Source organism: Panthera pardus, unplaced genomic scaffold (assembly GCF_024362965.1).
Source record: "Panthera pardus isolate Hobbes unplaced genomic scaffold, ASM2436296v1 HiC_scaffold_8, whole genome shotgun sequence".
Classification (NCBI taxonomy): Eukaryota; Metazoa; Chordata; class Mammalia; order Carnivora; family Felidae; genus Panthera; species Panthera pardus.
In genome coordinates this window covers 133,768,445-133,784,729 of record NW_026527013.1, presented here as the reverse complement: position 1 = coordinate 133,784,729, position 16,285 = coordinate 133,768,445, and the positions used below count along the sequence as shown (strand labels likewise).

At 33.6% G+C, this 16,285-nt stretch overlaps 1 protein-coding gene across 5 annotated transcripts in view; it reads left to right on the top strand.

Annotated features, from left to right (window-relative positions):
* TFEC (transcription factor EC) overlaps window positions 1–16,285 on the top strand; it is a 188,551-nt gene that overhangs the window by 100,094 nt on the left and 72,172 nt on the right. The window contains exon 1 of one of the 5 annotated variants that reach the window (XM_019418064.2): window positions 11,890–12,021. The exons of the other annotated variants lie outside the window; for them this stretch is intronic. The gene's annotated coding sequence lies outside the window, so the exon portion shown is untranslated. Of the gene's footprint in view, window positions 1–11,889; window positions 12,022–16,285 lie in introns of those variants that run through there. 5 annotated transcript variants of the gene reach the window in all.

Genomic DNA, 16,285 nt, shown 5'->3' with positions numbered 1-16,285 from the left:
ACTTAAGTGCTAATTCTTCCATAAATCTAAATGATCTAATTTTAGAGAGTGGGTTACCTTTTTATTTTTAAGCAAATAATTATGCATTATATGGCAGCTGAGAGTCCCAGAAGTTGGGTAGTAGCAGCTTTGTAGTTCTTATTCACAGGAAGACCCCATATGGAAGCCAGAAGAGGCGTTTCATAGTATTAGCATTCCCACCCAGATGTTCTCCTTCAGTAATCAAAGAACTCAGTAGTGTTTGGTTTATTTTTATGACCCCCACAGAGACCAAATATGCATGAAAAGTTGACCTTGGGTTTGTCAGTGTATGAGTAAACCCACTGGTGACCTCCCATGACTTTTCTCAGTAGTAGCATCTCAAATGGTTGCACTCTCAAATACTTAGACATGCATTTTCATATGGGTTTCTTTTCCTTTTTCTATTTAGCTATTATTTGCAGGTAAAATTATGTTTGTTTTTAATACCTTTTCTTTGAAAATAAGAAATGTTTTATTTTTAACACATTTTTATAAATGTAGGTAGGTTTCTCAAATTTGATCACAGTTTGCTGGGCCAGATTTCCTAGATAAGAACTGCCTATTTTTACTTAAATCCTCATGTACTGTTACTCGGTTTTAACAATTCATGTTTTAGCCTACCATTTTCTCATAAGAATTCGATGAGGGATTTTTTAATGATTTTTCCATTCATAAGCATATTCCCCTTTGTATAACCTTCACTTACAGCGCATATAGTTTTTCAAAAACTTTGGTCCTCTGTTTGTGGAGTGTAGGCATCTATTATTAATAAAATATTGGTAGATTTTTTTTTTCTGAATTATCTTGAGAGAATAATGTTCTATTACTCTGAAAAGAAGTGCTTCAGAATGAGGTATTCTTACAGAAAAATCATTATATACACATATGTTCATAAGATACACTATTAAATTTAGTAGTCCCATCACATGTAAGCTTCAGATATTGTTGCTTTAATGCATTCCCTTACTACTTTGATAAAAGCCTTAAGATGTTGCCACTAGTTCTTTGATGATTTCCTCTGATGTTACAGTACCTTTCTTTTTTCCTCCAAAAAATCTGTTTTGCATAAACATGAGAAGTCAAGGCAGTTTGAGTTAACGAGTAAAGAGATTCAAGTTTTAGCAACAAATGTACATATATTTGTGATCAGTTCTCTCACACATTATGGCCTTCTATTCAAAGTAAAGGAAGTTTATTTTAGATTTCTGAAAAATATAACCATTATCTTTAAAAGAAGCCCAAATAAGCTATTTAATTTTATAATTTTGAAGTTTATTCAGCCTTTTTTGCATTGAATTAATGAGATTTATTAATAAAATTTAGAGAGAAGAGTCATATTGACCTAGATATTGGCTTATTCTTATTCATTTCCTCCATCATTCCTGCCTGACTTCTGAATGTGTCCTGCATTCTGTTGGATTCAGGAATGGATGGGTTTCTTTTAAATGTTTAGTTCTAGCTTCTAAATCTGTTTGTGGCAATTGCCTTTAACAAAACCCATTGCAGATTACTTATTATGTCCCTAGTTAGGTTTCATGTTCCTGTAGCGATGCACTATTAGCAAATTAATAATGAGCTTTACTTTGTTCATTTAACTATGAAGTTCTGCTTTCAATTAGGCTAGAGCTAATGATACGGTATTGTGTACTTGAAATTTGATGACAGAGGGTAGCATCAGTGTTTTCACTATAAAAAAAAGGAGTTGACTATGTAAGGTGATGGATGTGTTAACTATCTTGATCATGGTAATTATTTCACACTATATAAGTACATCAAACCATTACATTGTACACTTAAATGTATACAATTATATTAGCCCATTATTCATCAATAATGCTGGAAAAAATAAAATAAACTAATATTCAGAATTAAATAATACTAGTCAAACAACTCCAGATTTACTTTTGATACCAGGTGGTGTCCATCTTATATCACTTCTTTTTATCAACATCTTGTCAAAGTTATAGGTTGTAAATGTTTCCCTGAGCCCATGTAAACCATTTAGTTGTTTCTTCTTCATATGTAATGCAATCCTTCTAATGCTTATGCTGTATTATATATATATATTTTGTAACCAAGCATGTTCTTCTGTGGCTCTATTCTAGAAAAGAATGCCATTCTACCAACTCTCAGTGGTACCTGTGGGATTGCATTTATCTCATTGTGCTAAAATGTCATTTTCACTTTGCTACCTATACTCTGTGAATTGATAATATAGACATCTAAAACCTAACTATTGTGCCTGATACTTTTACCTGTTTTTCCTTTTCTCTAAAATTAAGGTTACAGGTACCACTTTCAGTATTGTTCCTTCTTGTCATCCTATTGTGTCTCTCTAATACTTGATTTATAGCTTTATATCAGATTGCGAGCTGAAGGTGAACAGTTGTAGGTCTGCATATTGTGTGAGAGATACATCTCTTGCCCCTTGTTTTGTGAAACATCTGATGTGATCATGAAGCTCTGTCTTGTAGGAGTTAGAGTCACCAACAGCCATACGTGTGTGTGTGTGTGTGTGTGTGTGTGTGTGTGTGTGTTCTTTTTGTTTCAGAGCTGTTATCCAAAACAGGAGAGCCTAACAGAGAACACAAAACCTGTGAAATTCCTGGCTTTTTAAAAGCTCAGCTTTGCCTGCTTTGAATTGAAGCCAGACAATGAAGTACAGTTTTCTCCCTGATTAGCAAGATCTATACACAGGAGAAAAGAATCACTTCTGAGCACACCATTACTTGTCACAGATTTTCAGATATACCAACATGGTTACTGACATTTGCCAACTCTTTTTTTTCTCTTACTTAACATAAGGAGTTCTCAAAGGGTTGAAGTTTACAATATTCTAACTTTTTAATTTCTGAAGTGTATTACCTCTTTTTTTTTTTAAACCACAATATTCCATTATATATGCAAGCAAAAGCACCTAGCACAACTTCTGGTGCTCAGTACATATGCCCGAAATTACTTGAATCTAGAACTGATATTTGAGGAGAGTTTTGCTTAGATTTTATGATAGTTTACCCACCTTCGCTAGCATTTTCGTTGTTTATATTTTCATTTCTTTTTTTTTTCCTTTGTATATCTTCTTCCCTTTTCCTCATTAGTTTATCAAAGAAATGAAAGGAAGCACAATCGTATGGGAAATGTAACACATACAAATGTTATATGGAAAGATAAGGCAATTCACATAGCTTACACCCAGTGCAATAGTGTTTTTACATGCTAGTCTAGACACACCCAGTTATTTGCATCTTGGGAAATATTCCAGTTAGCAGATTTAACAGATTCTTCTTATTTAAATCTCACAACAGGAGATAGATGCTCAAGCTACATATACTAAGTATCTTGGGAAATTATTAACATTCCCTTTAGGAAAGCCTCCACAAAATAAGAACATATTTCATTCTAAATTTCCTAAGCCATAGCAGTGTATCTAATCTCTTTTGTCATTTAAACTCTGTCAAAATAAAAGTGAATAACCCGATGTTAATTCTTTAACCATTTGACATAATAATATTCTCACAAACGCAAAGGCCATGCATGGAGTATGGCGAATGTGGGTTAATCTAAATTGTATGGGTTCCAAATGGCAATAGTGGGGTTGGGAAGGTGGTTTGGAAAGTGTAGGATGGTTTTTGTTGGCTATGATATTAGTGGATAAATGTTGTGAATGTGACTCCATGTTTGTACTTGCTGAGTTCAGTGCCATTGACCCAGGCACTCAAGGCTGACTATCACAACACTGTGCAATTTCTGCATTAGAATAGATTCTTAATCTGGAGTAAGAAAATAAATAAAAATGGAGTGCTTGAAATGTGATTGTAAAACAAAAATAAGATTAAAATATCAATCTTTCTATTTATAATTTCTGATTTATATGTCCTTGTAAAAATTTAAGGGAAAGGACTTTGCAAATGATGATTTGGGTATTTGTTTTGGCTTCTCTCTTCGGCACCCATGTGAACAAACATATAGGTATGTATATACATATTTATTTTTTAATTAGGAAATAAGAACAAATCATGTTGGCTATTTCCTAATATACCATCCATTAAAAAAAACACTAGTCCTGCCAAAGCAATCATTTTATTGGGATTTGTTGACATCCTTACTGAAGTTTTATGAGCCTCATTTTCCTTTCCTTTCCCACAACATGAAGTATCTATTGACTGAAGTGAATTTAGATAACATTGATATTTCTTGTTACCATGAGTATGAGATAAAAGTCTAACAGAGCATTTATACTTTGCTTTATTCTACTCTTCTCGTTCAGTTCATATCTAGATCTTTCCCCCCTTCCATTTCTTCTTATTTTACTTTGTCAGAATATAGTTTTATATAGTTAAAAATGTAAATGAAAAATTATAAATTAAAACAAGAAACGTGCATTGATGAGTCCTTTGTATGCATGGGATTTTTTTTAAACCTCTAAAGGAATTTTAAAAATACCTCAAAATGGAAACACAGAAAAATATTTCCACAAAATCTTCTTCCAAATCTCTGATCTTATTACCCTTTCCAAATTTTCTTCCTTTAAACATAAGTGTATTGTCAATTATTACAGTTTTGGGGTGCCTGGATGGGCTCAGTCAGCTAATTGTCTCTCTCTGTCTCTTCCCTTCTCATGCACATGTGCACATTCTCTCTCCCTCTCTCTCAAAAAAAGCACAATTATTATAGTTTCCTCAGGAAAACTTTGTTTACTTGCAGTGAAATATATATTTGTGAAATGTCTCTCTCATATTTTTATGTTTCTCTGAAAGATGACTATTTCCCCCTTGTAGATAGATTCTGGAAGGTGTTTTTTGCATAGATCTTAAGAACAAACATCATAATACTGACAAACGTACATACATTCATACACAGAGTTTGTCTTTATTTTAGTTCTTATCTCTCCAAATCATGATGATCAGAATTATCATCTTCAACTACTCTGTCTGTCTGTTCCCCCTCCTATTCTTGTACCTATTCTCTCTTCTTATTTTTATTTATAGTGAAATGGCTCAGAATAAAGCTCACAGCTCTTTACTGGTGGACTGAATTTGTTTCTTAGGTGACATTATGGAAAAACAAACCTTCATTAAAGAGTTATTCCTTGGGAAAAGTTGATATGTTAAAGGATATTAGGAGAATGATACAGTTTTCGCCCTAATAGCAAAAATCCCTGTTCTCTCTTATCAACATATGAGAGAATTGCAGGTTAATTTCCTTTAAATTAACCGTTGATAGCTTTAGTCAGTGAATGATAAACAGAAGTGATGAGTGTCACTTCTTGGAGAAGCTTTAAGAACCTCTATCCACATCTTGTTTCCCTGCCTCAGTGGTATTGGAAGCTGGTATGGAATTGGAGTCTCCATTATCAAGGATCCTTTAGAAACGGTGTGGAACAGAGCTCTCCACTTTTCCACACCGGTCACGTAGAGTTTAAACAGCATTTTGTTTTTAACATTCTGGTTCTTTTTGGAATTGTTTGTTTCAACAAAATACCCTATCCTCCCCTGTCAGACAGAGATCAACTGTATGACTTTGGCAGACTGTAAAGACTTGTCATTTTTCCAATCTCTAGGGAGTTGCAATGTCAATCATGGGACATGCCATCTCATTTGGAACATCCTAACATTACAAAGAAAGAAGCTTTATGCTTTTATTTATTTTATGGATCGTTCAGTCTAACAGTGCTCAGATTAGATGACAGCCTCCATGGGATATTATTGATTTCTGGAATTTTATTTGTAATAATTCCTTCACAAATTTGAATATATCTTCCCTCTTTACCTCAAAATTCATTACATTCCAAATGCAAATGCTTTGGGGAAGGAGAATATTTTAAGTGTTATCACTCATTTATACCTTAGTGAATAAAGTATGTAATGAATTAATTAGACAGTCTTCTAAAACTAGTTTTAGCAGCAAAGTGGGCAAGATAATAAGGAATCACGGCACCTATCGGCAAAAGGGGAAAGGACATAGAGAGTTCATATTAAAGACAAGTGTTGCCTACTTCATAATTTTCAGAAGGGCTGGTTCTTGTTGAATACTCTAGTGTATGCCAAGATCAAGATCAGACATAAACTCTAGGGAAATCTTAAAGCCTTTGGTGTCATAGAAGAATTAAATTATATTAATGCCTTAAAAGTTTCTAGAGACTTTTATTCTTCAAAACTGAATTGTTGGGGACAGAAAAACTTGAAAAAGTCATTTGATTCTCTTGATAGAGTTTACCCATTTTCATTCAACAATGATAAGTCCATGCACTTCTGCTGGTACTGGTGGATTAATGACTTGATATTTCTGAAAGTTAACTGAGGTAGATGAAGAGTATTTTTTAAATTATGTTTAATTATTTTTAATGTTTATTTTTGAGAGAGAGAGAGAGAGGAGAGAGAGAGAGAGAGAGTGGGGGAGGGGCAGAGAGCGAGGAAGACACAGAATCTGAAGCAGGCTTCAGGCTTGGAGCTGTCAGCAAGGAGCCCGATGCGGGGCTCACACCCACAGACCATGAGATCAGGACCTGAACTGAAGTCAGGTGCTCAACCAAATGAGCCACCCAGGCGCCCTGATGTAGAGTATTTTAGAAGAAAGAACTAATACTTCAATTGTATAATGGTATGCACATTTTACAGGTGTTCCACGGCCCTTGTGCCTGGATGCCTTTTGTTAAGGACATAATAACTTTGATAGAATAAAACTTAAGTTCAATTTTATATTTTAAAAGTTTACAAATATTATACTTGCTAGTGTGCTAATGAAAGAGTAGAAATAAAAATAAGTTTCAACGTTCATATTTTAGTGGGATTGACTCCTAAATGTTAGTCTGTAGTTCTTAAATGATATCAGAATTCAAGATCAGATTTGATATTTGGTGTTTGTTAAAGTGCTACTCAGGCAAAGTCTGGGGTTCTGATATAAAAACATGGAATATTCACTTTCTGACTTTTGCACTTCGGCAAACTGAAAGTGAAATCAGAATTTTAAATAATTAATGCCAATTATTTGCCAAGTGACTTAATTATAAAATTAATCTCTTTAAAAGCATGATTCCTCTTCATGAGTGACATATAAATTTCAGTTCTGCATACTCACAATTGATTTTGTTTGCTTATTTTCTATGGTAATATTGATCTTGGGCTTTATTTCCAAACTTCTTAGGAGAAATATATCTTTCCTTTGATTTATTTGATTCCTTTTTTAAGAGAGAAGCTGGGTTTCTTCAGTGTTTTTCAAATTGGAAAATTTCCATAGAGTGATGATTGTCTTTAACTAGGCTATTTGTTGGTAAGAAAAAAGTCATATTTATGGGCATAAATATCTTCAACATCCCCAGTGTATAGGTGTAAAATCAATTTCCATTAAATTTTTTTATTTTATGGAATAATATAAATGTTTTTCTTTTTTTGAAGGGCTAATATACTATCTTCTACTCTGCTTTTTACCTATCTGTAGAATTATTTTCTGAGTCCTTTTCCAAGAGTGTGTTAGCTACCATTTGGCAAGAGATAGTTTTTCCCTATATGATCTGTTAATATATTTTAATGTTTAATCATTTATTTTGAGAGAGACACAGAGTGTGAGTGGGGGAGGGGCAGTGTGTGTGTGTGTGTGTGTGTGTGTGTGTGTGTGTGTGTGTGTGTGACAGAGAGAGAGAGAGAGAGAGAGAGAGAGAGAGAGAGAGAGAGATTGAGAATCTCAAGCAGGCTTTGCACTGTCAGCCTAGAACTAGGAGGGCTGGATCCTACAAATGTGAGATCATGACTTGAGCCAAAATCAAGAGCTAGATGCTTACCCAACTGAGCCCCAGGCGCCCCTGATCTGCTAATATTTTTAATGCAAACATTATTTAACTTAGATATTACCTGTTATTGATTACCTTGGTGCCCCCAAATGTGTTTGACTTTAGACACCAAACAATCTCTACTTTCATGGTATTTCTTATTGAAATATCCTATTTCTTATGAAAATCAGATGTAAAAAAAATCCTTTTATTCCTTACATCATTTTTGTTTGTTATTTTAAATGCTCCTCCATTAAATTAATTTTTCTGTCTTTAGCTATTTTATTTGAAAGAGAGAGAGCGTAGGAGCACAAGAAGGGGAGGGGGCAGAGAGCAAAAGAGAATACTAAAGGCTCCACACTCAGCAGGGTTTTATCCCACGACCCTGGGATCATGACCTGAGCCGAAATCAAGAGTTGGATGCCCAACCTCCTGAGCCACCCAGACGTCCTATTTTTAACTGTTTTAAACCATGGGTAATTTATCTTCCAAATTCTACTAGACTGTAATTTTGAGGGTTAAGAACCATAAGTGTGTATCTTTTTATCCTAGTGCCTGATCAACTGAAGGCATTCAATAGAAGCTTATTAACAAATGAATGAATAAATAAATATGGTATTACTTTTGATGGGAAGATTAATGTAAAGAACATTAAAACTTAGTACTTAATATAGACTGTATGCTGTGTGACAGGACCAGTTCTAAAACGTTGGAGCGGATGCTGTTGGTGTTGTCTATACTTCCATATACCCCTTACCATTTCAGTGAATGACAGCTTGTCTTCCAACAGCCTGCACTGGAGATTTTGTCAGAGGGGTGCCCTCGCTGTGACAGAATCCACTTTGCTTATGTGAAACTTGGGCAGGATGTGTCTGGGAATTAATTTTCCTTGGAGGCAGACTGAAAACAGTGATTGATAGATTTGGGGGAGTATAACTATCCTAGATCCTTACTCCCTGCCAAGGATAAGTCAGAGATATGTATTTTACATAACTTTCAGCATCATAAACTAAGACAGAATATTACTACTAATAAAAGAAGAAATTCTTATGATCCAATCCAACAATACACACATTTTCAGGTAAGAAGACAAAAAAAAATAATCAAACATTTGTAACACAGTGTGACAATTAACTATATACTATATGCTTTGAAGCTATAGGGGGGAAAAAGCATTTTACCAGTTTTTATTTTGTCAAATTACAAAAAATGCTTCTTTTCTAAGAGAGGTTTTAATATTTATGTGATCAAATATGCAATATTATTCTTTGTTGACACATTACTCTGTGGGTTATAAAATAATCACTCATGTTTTTCTAAATGATGTTTTGAAATTTTTATATTTAAATCTTTAAGATTTTAAAATTGAATTTTTGGTGTTGTAGAGGTATGGGTCTCTCTCTACTTTTATTTCCCTCTTTTTCTCTCAACACAGTGTTAGTCCCTTACCCCTAAAGTATTCATTGAGAAATGCATCAATTTCCTACTAATGTGAAGTACAATTTTCAACATATACTAAATTTCTAAAAATGTAGAAGATTTGAGTTTTCTATTATATACCAGAAATAAACTGTTTTGATTAGTGTAGTTTTATAATGTGTTCATTATCTTATATTTCAAGTATTTCCTTACTATTTTTTATTTTAAAAATATTTTGCCTATGCTTTTCATTTGTTATTCTTAGTAAATAATAGAAGAAATACCCAGTAGAATGTAACTAGAATTTTGATAAATATTAATATTGAATTTATAAATTTATTTGGTATTTAAAATATATTGGTACACACACAAGTACATGTAATTCTTATCTTTCTTTCTTTCTTTTTTCCTTTTTTGGGGGGAGCTCCTTATCTTTCAAGGAAGATTCAAGGAAAGGTCAGATATGATCTAGACTTTGAAAAAAGGAGAGTCTTGCAGCAAGACATTCTAAGCAGAAGGAAAGGAGGCTGTTTCTAATAAAGCTTGAAGTCCAGACGCAGATTTGGTTGTGAAGACTTTTGTAAGCTATTCTAGAGAATTTGGAATCAAAGTGTAGGCAGTAGGAAGTTTCTGATTGTTATAAACAAGGAGAATAAAATGATAAAATCTGTGACTTAGAAAGATAACCTTCTAGTCACATGGTTGGTTCCTCTGGCAACCAGCCCCCATCCTGACGCTGTTTAGGGGCCTAGCAAATTACCTCATTAACATAAAGCCATATGTGGTTGAGAGGGACTGTATGAATTAAAAAAAAAAAAATGTTTCTCTCACCCTGATCAGAAATCGGGAACCAGGGTTGAAGACCAAACATGTATTTCTTATGATACAGTATTACATAAGTAGTATGCTATCCCTAAGTGTTTTGATGTATAACCTACTTTTTTAAATTAAAACTATATTTTAGCCCAAATAACATACATGTTTATTATATTAAGTATAGAAACTCTAGGTAAATAATTTTTTTTGATCATAATTATTTTGCTGGGCCACTTTAAGAGATAAGCACTGTAAACACATAGATGCCTATTTCTTTAGGTCTATGTAGCCATGTGTGTATTTACAACTTTTCAAAACCAACATGTATGCCCATATAGTAATACAGCTTCAAAACTTACCTTCTGAATCAAAAAAAAATGTATTTTAAACTGTAATTTAGTCTGAAGTAGTTTCCAATATGAGTTAAAATCCCAAATGTTTCTCTTTCTTAACAGTGTTTCTTGTTAATCTTGTTTCTTTATTTCTTCTATTCATCTAAGTGACTTTTACTCTCAATTAAATATTTACTCCTTCCTATCACCTTAGGAGATTTAAATGTATGACAACATCATTGGAAAATGTAAAATGACTCAAAACTTTGCTATTGACAATGAGAACTTTTTTTCTTAATAATTTTATCATTCTTGAAGCAACATATAAAGTGCTGAGATATTTTCACATAACTTCCACTCCTTGAAAAACATAAATAATTTAATTGCATGACTTTTCTTTTTTTTTTAATATTTATTTATTTTTGAGAGAGAGAGACAGATTGCAAGCAGGGGAGGGGCAGAGAGAGACGGAGACACAGAATCTGAAGCAGGCTCCAGGCTCTGAGCTGTCAGCACAGAGCCTGATGCGGAGCTCGAATTCACAGACCACCAGATTATGACCTGAACCAAAGTTGGATGCTTAACCGACTGAGCCACCCAGGCGCCCCAACTGCATGAATTTTCAAAGCACAGTAACCTTTGCATTTAACCTCAGTAATTAATGGGAATGCTTTGCTACATATATTGTTTTAAAATATAGATTTAGATAGAGTAAGCAAATGGTGTTACTGTTATATAATAAATGCAGATTTTCTCTTTACATATTATAGTGTGGGAAAAAAGTTGCATCTTTAGATTTTTCAGCTCAAACAGATAACTAATATATAAAGTGAAATCTTTTCAAAAGTTTCATTTGTAAGGGCAGTAAATAAGTAACCAGTGCTTCTGTTGCTTAAAACTACAGATCACAGTAGAATATGAAAAATAATAATTATTATATTATTGTTAGAAATCTTATAAGCTGAACTGTGTATCTTCCATCTACATAGGAAGATAAAATATTCTTGAACAAGATGAAAATCATCCTGGAGTCATTTTGAGAACAAAATCATACGTAAGGTAAATGTGACTATATGAAATATGGGGCATTTGATTGCCTTAAGCAAAAACTCAAAATCTATTAATACTCTAAACAAAACTGCAATTTTTAAAATATGAACATTGGAGCAGGTTGGTTTGTTGAAGACGTGTTAAATATGAGACTTTACATGTTGCAATAAATATGGGATCTTAGTCCATTTTGATAACAACCATGTACTGCTTGTGTATATTCTGGGAAGAAATGTTAATTACCGGGCAATAACGGGATCAAGGAGAGCTTTTACTGTGGCCACATTACTGTGGAGTACTTTTGTTGGAGTGCTGTTTCTCAAATTGGTAGCATATTTCAGATAAAGAAAGGAAGTCCCCCTACTTGAAACTGCTGTGTCATTTCTTCTTCCTTAACTGAAATTCCAACCAAGTTTCAGGAAATGCCCTAATGAGCCACTTCTCTTTTCTCTTTCCTCAACTAAGTGGATTCCAACCAGCCCTAACTATTCATTATTCATGATCAGATCATTTACTTTGGTTGTCTCTTTTGGCATGGTGCTTATGTTATGGGAAGAGGGATTATAATTTGGTGCTGTTTATAGAGGTGATAACACTGATAGAATCCAATCATTGCTGGTAGGTAACTAAATTGGCAGGTTAATTTTCTGTACTTTAAACAAACTGAAGACAAGTCTAATCAATACTTATTTTACTTTGGTATGTGTGGCTTGCTTATAATTATGGTTTCATCTCGCATGATCGTTAGATATCAGGATGTTAGGGTAGTTGCACTGTGATTTGCTATAATTTGGGTAAAATATATCTGAAACTTCATTAATGTCTTATTTTAATCAAGATTTAGAAATTACCATTTTTGTTCATGATAACTGAAGCAATTTCCTCTTCCAGTTTAATATTCTTGGATATTTACTAAATTGGACTGATTTAACATTTTGTTGCATTTTATAAGTTATTTTATGAATAAATGTTAATTTCTGTTTACATCTTTGCAATATATATGTTATCGGCTTTTAAAGGTAAGAAAATATGAGTTCTGTTCATAGCTGAATTAACACCAGAAAGTACTTTAGTGTATGTTATTTTTCCAGCACTAATTATTCTGTTTTTTTTTTTTTAAATAAAGATTTGGATTTGAAAAGTTTGTGTAGGAGATGTCAAATATCCACCAATAAATTTTTATAGTAATAGTTTTCAATTGTAATAACTAATAGAGTTGTAGTAGAGACTTGGATTATCTATACATCTGTATACATACACACATATGTACACATCTATTTTTTATATATTTGTGTATGTGAATTATATTCCCATACTGTCTTAAAATGTTTCACTGGGAATAGACATTTTGAGAAAAAAAACATGAAGTAATCTTGAATTCATCTTGGGTAGCTTATTAGCAACTTATTTACTAGAAACTTTATTTAACATTGATACCAAAATAACCTTCACAATTCTTCCCTATTCAGAGACAGTGTCAACAAAACAAAGTGAAACAGAATGTGGGGTGTATTATCAAGATTATTCAGACCATTTTGCTTTACTACTATTTTAGATGAATCTGAGTGTAGCTTTACATTTTCGAGTCGCTTTTGAATGAATAGTAAATCTTTTTACCTTTTTTTGGTAGAAACTACCTTGAATATGCCGACTTTGTGATCTCCATTTTGAGAATAAAAAGTCTTTTTTAGCTATCAAACAAGTGGAGTGTATATAATTTCCATGTTGTTTATTCCTTTGATGTTGATTATTATTGTTATTTAAAAATTTTTCAGTTTTATTACAAAACAGTAGAACAGTTAAGTGCATGAGTATATTTTATTGAACTGAAACTTGGAGCTGATGTCAAAAATGAAACAAGCTGAAAAATGTTTCTTAAGCGTCAACTTAATTTTAATGACTATGGCACAAGGTTTGTTATAAGTTCTAGATAACCAAAATAATTATGAGACATTTAAATATGATGCACATATATAGCATAAGTGAAGTTTTCAGAAACTGTAGTAATTGACACTGTGGAAGTAGGGAACAATTTTGAAAACAGTGGTTTGAATAGCCGAAAAGGAGAAATAAGGAAAGGAGAAACTGAAAGAAATATTCTTACACAATGGTTTCAAATGAATTAATAAAACATGATTCAAAGGGGATAATGATGGATACTGATACAACAATAATCATATTATACATGTGGAAATGCAATCATTAAACTCTTTGCAAATCAACGTACAAATAAAATTATCCAAAGTTTATTAGACATGCCATACTCTTCAAGGAGATGTTTAATTAACTCTTTTAGTATAAAATATTGAATTAAGCAGTGGAATGATAGCAGATCTTGAAAGATAATGTTTACAAATAGCACAGTGCAAATTTTACACTCTTCGGCAAACAAAATAAAACAAAACAAATGTAGAGTGCAAATTATAGTTTCTGCTCAGATTTTGCTGAGTGGGTTTACTAAGATCAGGAAGAGTCTGTGAGGCACAGAGCTGAGGAAAGCATTAAGAACCACCAGTGACTTCCAAAGCATGAGCCAGTCGTAAGAGGAGAGCTTAACAATAGTCTTATAGAAAAAGACTATTTCTTTATCAAGAAACTAATGTATAAAAATATTCCTTATTTTCTTGTGAGCTACCAGCCAGTTAAGGAGTCTGTGGGTTGGGGTGCAGGTGTTTGGAGACATATCAAGATTTGGCAGACATCACTTTGAGAGCTTAGTGGATAGATAATTATGTGATTCCATTAAAGTGTATTTATTGGAGCATGGGAAGTCTGGATGCTTACTCATTAGCAAAAAAAAAAAAAAAAAAAAAAAAGAAGAATGGTATGAGAATGTATTACAGGTGGTTTATGTTAAACATCAGAAAAATTGAGGGGATCTGTATTATTAAAAAGTGAAATAGTAAGGTTGTGGAATTTCCTCAGGTGACCAGTTACAGGAATAGGTTGGTCAAGGAGAGAAAGCCCTTGCTACGGATTTTGTAATTGCTCTCAGGATATAATAGGAGGTTGGGCCTAATGATCTTAAAGATCCATTAGGTTGCTGTTTTTCTTTTCATTTCTGCAGATTTGAAAGAGTAGGTAAGAAGTAAAAAAAAAAAAAAAAAAAAAAAAGGAATCTAGGAAGTAGAGGTTTAGTTTTAATAAGGATTCCCATGCTCCCTTATGTTCATTCCTAACAGTTACCATGGAAGAGTATTTGCACATCGTCTCTTGCCTTTCCTGAAACACTCTCCTCCACCACCGTACTAAAACAGATTGTGATTCACTTTCTGTGTTTTTCTACTGGGCCAGAGAATCCTTCTATCCCTCCCTTTCTTTCTGTATTTCTTATTTTGTGACCATGTTCCCAATACAGAAGTTCATATGCACATTAACAAATTAAGTTCTGAAAGATACTCAGCTTCCTTAGATGTATTTCCATACAAATAAGAATTTGAGCCAGGACTCTCTATCTGTTCAGTCAGATATTTCACTTTTATCTCCCCTTTGCCAAAAACTCATTCTATCTAACATCTTTCCCCACTCCCCCCCAAAACTAGACCAGTACCTACTACTTTGAAAATCTGTCTATAGGCAGGTAATGATCTCAGCTAGTGTCTGCAAGGAATATCTCAGCAGCTAAGATGTTTATAATGTCTGCTCCCTTTGATCCTGTGCAGACTTAAAAGGATTTGAACCTACTGAACAATCTGAGGTCTGCAATAGAAATTTTGTCAGCAGCATTTTTACCATCAAACTTTAAGTTCTGGCCAACTTTTAGGTTTCTCCTTAATTAATCTTAGGTCGAAAGGCATTGATCTTTTGGTCATATTCTCAAAAGTTTCTCTGTTTCCATTTAGACAATCACTTTTTCTCTTCTGTAGCTTATGATTGTCCTTCACGTGTACAAGGCTCTTTTCACATGATGTATGATTTGCTTTTTCCATCAGAATTATACCTACCATTAAAGATATTTCCCCTAAGTGTATTCTACCGTGTTTACATTCTCTATGCTCCCAAATTGTAGAACATCTATTGTTTTTATTGCAAACAACCGTTTTTTTTTTTTGTCTTAGTGACCTTTTGAACATTTATTGTGGACATGTAGGGATATAGTGTTTGGAAAACTCTGAGCGTATCCACTCTTAGGGTAGGAACAAACCAGTGGTGAGTCTTCCCAGTGAGGTGACTGATGACACCTTCTGGAAAAGGTAGAAAATGTGTAGTTTTGTCTTGAGCAATGACTTAGTTAACATCTATGCAAGTTGGGTAAGTTGAAGGTATATAAGTAGAGGAGTGTACCAGGTGTAGCACTAAGTTTTAAGGATGCTAAGATGCCAAAGATAGCATACCTGCCAATGAGCAGGTGAGGCATTTCAACAATTAAACACACTGGCAAGTTATAAAAGTATATATCAATTCCCTATGAGTCTGGGGGTTTGGGAAGGGTTCAAAGAACCCTTGAAAAATAATTAGCTATTCTTTAGGCAGGCAAAGGATAGGAGAAAAGCATCAGACCAAAGACTAGCATGTGCAGAGTTGTGAAAAGCATGGCACATTCAGGGGTCTTTGATTAGAGCTTGCGATCATTGTGGGGAATAACATAAAGTAGGGCTGGAGAGTTAAGATGGGGGCAGACCATAACTATGCTTTTAAGGTTTTAGGATTTTAACAAGAGGAGTAGCTTGATCTAATTGTGTTTTAGCTGGATATCTCTGGCCATTTGGAACACAGTTTGGGGGGATGAAAGACTAGAGCCATTAGTTTTAGATTTTGTTTATAGAGCACTCCTGTATCTGCTTTAAGAGAACAAGGACAAGTGTGTGCCTCTGGGTAATACTTTGCAAAGCGGTTGTACCTCTGGCAAGAACAGAAGGCAAGTGCTTTGCTAAAAATATGA